We start from the raw sequence: 7,461 nt of genomic DNA on the forward strand, positions 1-7,461 counted from the left end.
AGCTAGATCTTCGAATTTCGGAGAAAAGTAAGGTTTAGCTATAGAGAGAGACGGGTAATATACAATACACATGAAATGTATTCGCAGTTACAAATACGAACAATCAGCAGCTGTATAAGGGAATGACAACAATGAAAATTTATGCCAGACAGGGACTCGAATCCGGATTCTCCGCTTTACGCGAGCGGTCGCCATAACCACTTCGGATATCCGTGAACGACTCACGGCCAGACTGAAGCTTCCATAAGACATCGTTCCTGTGACACAGCCTATAGTCGTACACACACTACATACTTCCCGTACAGGGGAAGGCATTTTAATTGAAGGTCGCTGCCTGGTATCAGCGGATAAATAGGATGTTGCAGTGCCTGTCCATACATGTCCGAAGGAACAATGCATCGTGCCTCTTAAATACACATGGACTGTGATACCGTAATAAACAATACGTACAAGAACCATGAGGAAACAACAAAACGAGAAAACCAAGACAAGGTGCTCGGATTAAAAAAGATGTAAGACAGGGATGAAGTCCTTCGCCCCTGCTGTCCAGTCTATACATTGAGTAATGAATGACGGATATAAAAGAATGATTCAAGAGTGGGACTAAAATTTTAAGATGAAAGGATATCAATCACATTGTTATCCTCATTTAAGGTGAATTAGAATACAGGATCTGTTGGATGTGTACAGATCGTGCATTGAGAATAAACGAAGAAAGACGAAAGTAATGAGAAGTAGCACAAAGGATAACAGCAAGAAACTGAATATCAGAACTGGGGACCACGGAGAAAACGCTGTTAAGGAATTATGCTACCTAGGCATCAAAATAATCCATGACGGACGGAGCAGAGGTGTTGACATTCCGCTTGCCCAAGCTTGCCTATTAGCCAGGCAGGCAAGCTGTTGCACGTTATCAGCCGAACGGGCAGGCTCCGTTACTTCAATCGAAGGCAGGCTACGCCAATTCCAATCAAGCTAAAGCAAGCTTGCTTGTTTGCCTGCCTTTCCGCAGTGCTACGATACATAGCTGTTTATATTTTGTACACTTTCATTGTAGTGTTACGGATAGGGTTGGGATGTTTTTATTCCAGTGTCGCAAGACGAGGTCCAATGTAATACATATACTCACTCTGGGTCATTGTAGTCCAAAAAATTGTGAATTTTCTTTGTCCGTTTTTTTCCTTTTCGGTGTATTTCCGGTTTATTTCTTTCTTTCGATATGAACAGTTTTCTCTGTAAGTTCACCTTCTTTCTACTAGTAATGGCTATTCTCAATATGAGCAATCATCAGATCACCTCTAACACGTGTTTTCTATAGCAAGCAGAACCGTCCCTGAAAGTCGAGATCCTTTGTATTTAAGAACACGAAGACATCTGTTTCACTGCAATGCTAACTAAACTAAAGTTTTGATAGTCTAGTTTCTATAACCTTAGTGTGTTTCAGCCAAATAAGAATCCAGTTATAAGAATTTAATTAGTTTTTCTAGGATGTGTAGTCCCTGTTCTCTGAATTCATTTTAAGTGACCAAAACAGTTCAGTGTAAATTCCCCAAACCTATTTTAGCGAACATGAACTTCGTCTTTAATATTACAGGTTGTATAAAAAAAATCATACTATTTAAAAAATTATTACTATTACTAATATATTACTATTACTATTATATTACAATGTCGACATACCTGCATGAACAACGTACTGTTGGAAAGAGCAAACTCTCGAGCTTTGCGTGCTTCCTGCTAGATTTCAGCAGTGAGCTCCCAGTTCAGTTCTAGTAAAAAATGGTGTCTGGACAACAGAAAACGGTTTGTGTTCTACGTTTTGCGCAAAGCAGGTCAACAGTAACTGTTCAGCGTGACTTTAGTACTAGGTATGGAGTAGATCCTCTTACAGCACAGAGCATTAGGCGATGGCATGAACAATTCCTAGAAACAGGTTGTTTGTGTAAAGGCAAATCGTCGGGCTGTCACCGAGCGTCTGACACAGACGTCGAAAGCATCTGCTATATTTTCACAAAAAGTCCGTAGAAATCCCTTCGCCGTGCAGCTCGACAGCTCAACATACCCCCGATGTCCGTCTGGCGTGTGTTGCGTTGACGTTCATACATGAAACCATACAAAATTCAGCTACTGCAAGCTCTTCGTGAAGGTGACAAACAACAACTCGTGGAGTTCTCTAATTTCGTTCTTGGCAATATGGAGAATGACAGTTTTCTTCCACGCTTAGTGTTTAGTGACGAGGCAACATTCCATTTCATCTGAAAGGAGAACCGTCATAATATGAGAACACGGGGTACGGAACAACCACATGAAGCTGTACAACATGAGAGGGACTCTCCAAAATTTAGTGTGTTTTGTGCAGTTTCAAGGGAAAAGGTGTATGGTCCATTTTTCTTTGGCGAGGAGACTGTTACAGCCAACGGCCTTGCCGCAGTGGTAACACCGGTTCCCGTCAGATCACCGAAGTTAAGCGGTGTCGGGCTGGGCTAGCACTTGGATAGGTGACCATCCGGTCTGCCGAGTGCTGTTGGCAAGCGCGGTGCACTCAGCCCTTCTGAGGCAAACTGAGGAGCTACTTGATTGAGAAGTAGCGGCTCCGGTCTCGGAAACTGACATACGGCCGGGAGAGCGGTGTGCTGACCACATGCCCCTCCATATCCGCATCCAGTGACGCCTATGGGCTGAGGATGACACGGCTGCCGGTTAATAGCGTTGGGCCTTCATGACCTGTTCGGGAGGAGTTTAGTTTAGATTAGAGGAGACTGTTACAAGAAGCACATATCTCGAAATGCTTGAGAACTGCCTTTTCCCACAGTAGGAGACTGATTCGAACGACTTGATTTACCAACATGATGGGGCACCGCCACACTGGCATCTGGAAGTGATCGGTCGCTCTGGACCAAATGATTCAGCCTTACATTACTGGGCTCCAAGATCACCGGACTTGACAGTGTGTTATTATTCTTGTGCGGTTTATAAAAGACTCCGTTTATGTGCCTCCGTTACCAACAACAATGAATGAACTGAGACATCGCATAACAGCAACTGTGGAAGCAACTCAAGACATGCTTGCTGTAATGTTGGAACAATTTGAATATCGCATTCACGTACGCTGTGCATCTCAAGAGGGACATATTGAACACCTATGAAACCGTATGATAAAAAGCTTTTTGAGTTTCCCGTTCATCAAAAAACAAAATTCATCGTATATGTTTATTAGTTTCAGAAATAAAGACTTGCCAAATCGGATGATTCTTTTTGATACACCCTATATGTTAAACTAAAAAGTACATGTCTGAAAGAAGCCGCTTTTCTTTTATAATAAGTTCTCTTTGCACTTTGTTGCCTGCCACTAGAATGTGGTTTTTAATATATTTTGAGCCATACGTTTCTCCAATTTCAAATAAAGTTTGCCAAAAATTAGGAAGCCTATAACGGCTAAATGGCCTCAAGTTCTTTGCACACGGTGCGACACACTTGTCAGCCATTAAGTCTTTGTCCTCTTTAAAAACGTGATGGAATGTGGAAACTGCTGGCCAGCTTTACAAGCATGTCGTAACACACTCGAGGCTCTCGAAATTGTTTAGCAACTTTTTACACAATTTTCATAGCGAGACAAATAACAGTTTATTTGAAGCTGATTCATAAACACACGAAAACTTTTCCCATGCTGGACTTGGGCTCTGTTTCGTGAATGGTATATACACACCAATTCTTAATTTCTTCTCAGCCTTCTTTAAGTTAGGTTTGCTCACTTCGCTGCTCCCACCGTTCATCGTTAAGATAGATGAGATGCAGTGAAACTACCTACGCAAACATATAGTTGGCTATCCTGCAGTGACGTTGGACTGACAACGTAGTCAGTTATCAGGTGCAGCAGGCTGAACGTATGGCGCGAACATTGCCAGCCTGCAGGGAACCAAGGTGACCTGCCTTGGCCATTCTGCTTCATCACACATGTACTCTTGTGTTCCCTTTGCGGCAGGTTGAGCTGCTTTAATTGGTACGGCGGAGAGATAGGGTGAGGTAACCTGGAAGGAGAATTTGTAGACCTCTGGAACGGAGCAAGGAGGATTTAAGAAGCAGACTGGTACTGGAAAAAGGGAATTTCTGGCCAAGGGAATTCTGCCAGTATCAAACACAGACCTGAAGAACAAATTTCTGAAAATATACGTATTGGAGCACAGAATTGTGTGCTTGTGTAACATGGGCTCTGGGAAAACCGGAACAAAGGAGAATCGAGCATTTGAGATGTGGTGCTACAGAAGAATGTTGAAAATAAGGTGGACTGATAAGTTAAGGAATGAGGAGGTTCTCTATAAAATCGACGAGAAAACGAATATATGGAAAGCACTGACAAGAAGAAGGGACAAAATGATAGGACACCTGTTAAGCCATCAGGGAATAACTTCCATGGTACTAGGTGGAGCTGTAGAGGGTGAAAACCGTAGAGGAAGGCAGAGACTAGAACGCAACTAGCAAGTAATTGAGAGCGTAGGATGCAATTGTAAAGTGGAAATCAATAACGGAGTAAGTCCCAAAAAGTTTTTTTTGCAGTTAGACCCGAAAAACCAAGATAAGTACTGTTGAGAACAACCTGAAAAGCGGAATAAGCGTTACTATCATTTGTAGTAGTGAATATAAGGCCACCAAGATAGCATGAACCGTATGTGCTGGACAACTGCTGAGGTTAAATCGCTTTGTAATCGCCTGCAGTGTATGACAGAGATTCTGACCAGATTGAACATCGTAAGGGACTTTAAGAATATCATCAAGTACCTAAGAACGTTGTAAAACTTACGAGAATGCGACACATAACAATCCATTTGTGGTTACTATGCTCCAGCCTGCTGACCTTTTTATATTTTAAAAAAGCAGGCGATGCACATTTTAACACAACGTAAATAAATACTTCCAAATATTTCCTAGTGTCGTCAAGATGAGGGCAATGATTAACGAATTTGAAGACTGGGACACCTGCAAGACTTTCAGGAAAGAGATTATCACTGACATAATAAAGTACTTTGTGTCACAGTCACAACAATGTAAAAGCAGCTTGTCAGATGAAAAGAAAAAGCATCTGCAACCGATGCCGCCGTATTTGAAAGTAGCTAAAAGACCGTTTTTCGGATAGTTAATGAATTAAAATTGCTTTGTGCTCTACAAAAATTAAAGAAGAATTAAAAATAATTTAATCAGAGTATATTGTATCTGTAAAACGTATGTAGAAAATGTTTATTATTAACAAAACTAATAAATGCTTGAGATTTCTTTCATTGGCACTTATCTCATTTTTATTGATACCTGTGCGGTATTTGGCACAGCCTACGTTTTTCTGAATAAAATATTTATTTTCATTGACATAAGATGTAGAACTTAAAAAAAGTGCAATAGTTGTGTGGGTCTTATGGCAGACAATAAATAAAAAATATTGTTGATGTTTTTCACTAAAACATTTTTGTCAAAACGAAAACAAAAATATGAATAACTTGGAATTAGTCTTTTGGCACTAAGACCGTTATTGACTTTAACTCTACAATTGTTTCTCTAAGATGAAAACAGAAATTCGTGACGGGCAGTATAAGATTCGCCCGTATTCTCCAGGCTGGAGAAAGCTTCCTTCTACCAGAAAAAGGAAACCAGCCCTGGCGTACGCAAGAGGTACTGGAAGAGCACATAGGCATTGCTAGGAAACAGCCTGTCCTGCTGAACATACAAAGGTTTCCATGACTGCGGGTCAGGGACCCACTTTACGCTGGTAACTAATTAAGATACCAAACACAGTACAAATATGCTTTCACGCCAGCCAGCATCCTCCAACTATGACACACCACAGAGCCGGAACTCTACATTTCCATGCAGCAGTCCCGCACGACGTACTAAGGGTTGTCTCTGTATTCGCAACTTTCGTTGCACTACCTTGGAGATGGAAGCTACGAACATTAATAGGTTTCCTCTGCATAGAGAGAATGTGCTGCATCACGTGCAGATTTCGTAGCACAGAAAGACGTTTTTACTCTTAGTCAAAAAATGATGCACCGTGAAGGAATTACACCACTGAGACGGAAATCGGTAGATGTAATGTTATGTTATGTTATGTAAACCGGGGACCTAGAAACGACGGAGAGGCTCCGTCACCACCGCAGCCGCAGTGATCCGCAACCCCACGACGACAACCGCAGTCCACTTCACCCACCCCCCCTCCCCGCCACCCCACACTGAACCCAGGGTTATTGTGCGGTTCGGACCCCGGTGGACACCCCCCCCCCCCCCCCCCAGGGAACGTCTCACACCAGACGAGTGTAACCCCTAAACCCCTATGTTTGCGTGGTAGAGTTATGGTGGTGTACGTGGAGAACTTGTTTGCGCAGCAATCGCCGACATAGTGTAGCCGAGGCAGAATAAGGGGAACCAGCCCGCATTTACCGAGACAGATGGAAAACCGCCTAAAAACCATCCACAGACTGGTCGGCTCACTGGACCTCGACACAAACCCGCCGGGCGGATTTGTGCCGAGGACCAGCACTCCTTCCCGCCTGGAAAGCCGTGCGTTAGACCGCACGGCCAACAGGGCGGGCAGATGTAATATACATGTACAGACAAACAAATGAATATAATTACAGAAAAAATGGATGATTTATTCAAGGAAAGAGCTCCACAAATTGAACAAGTCAACAATGCGTTGGCCACCTCTGGTAGATCGTCAAAAAGCCGAAATGGTACGAGAGTCCTGAGCACAATGCTGCAAACGTTCTCAACTGATATAGATTCGGCGAACTTGTTGGTGTAGGCAGGATTTGGCAAACGTGAAGACAAACAGTAGAAACTCTCGCCATGTTCTGCCGGCATGAAATATAAGCCCATGGTGGCCTGCCACGAAGGGTAACAAAACGAAGGGTAGAATATCGTCAACGTACCGCTGTGCTGTGAGGGTGCCGGGAATGACCACCAAAGTGGTCCTGCTATGAAAAGAAATGACACCCGACCTTCATATCTGGTTGTCGGCCTGACAAGCAAGAGCGACGCTCTGGGGTGCCATTTCATTTCATTTCATAGCATGAACACTTTGGTTTCCATCTGCGACAACCTTACAACACCGTTTTGGTGCCCTTCCTAGCAAGCCACATTGGACTTACATTTCAGCAAGACAATGCCCGCCAGCCGACGACAAGAGCTTCTACCGCTCGTATTCGTGCTTGTCAAACTCTACCATGGCCAGTAAAGTCACCGGATCTCTCCCCTTGTAACGCTGGAAATGCATATTTTCCTATTTCCAGCTATTGTACTATAATTTTTTTCCTTATTTTGTTACCTGAATATTTGACATTTCTGTGTCTTTATATATTATAATTGTTTCACTATATATCGATGAATAATTGTTTTGTTTTGTAAATATTATTTCTATTTTTACGCTCGGTCTGGCCTAGGGAAAACTATGCTATCGAACGACTACATCGATAGGTC

At 42.8% G+C, this 7,461-nt stretch overlaps 1 pseudogene; it reads left to right on the forward strand.

Moving 5' to 3' along the window:
- The first annotated feature begins 2,412 nt into the window (after nt 1–2,412).
- LOC126261080 (5S ribosomal RNA) lies at nt 2,413–2,530 on the forward strand (annotated as a pseudogene).
- The last annotated feature ends 4,931 nt before the right edge of the window (nt 2,531–7,461 follow it).

The sequence above is a fragment of the Schistocerca nitens genome, chromosome 5, assembly GCF_023898315.1.
Source record: "Schistocerca nitens isolate TAMUIC-IGC-003100 chromosome 5, iqSchNite1.1, whole genome shotgun sequence".
In the NCBI taxonomy this organism is placed as follows: Eukaryota; Metazoa; Arthropoda; class Insecta; order Orthoptera; family Acrididae; genus Schistocerca; species Schistocerca nitens.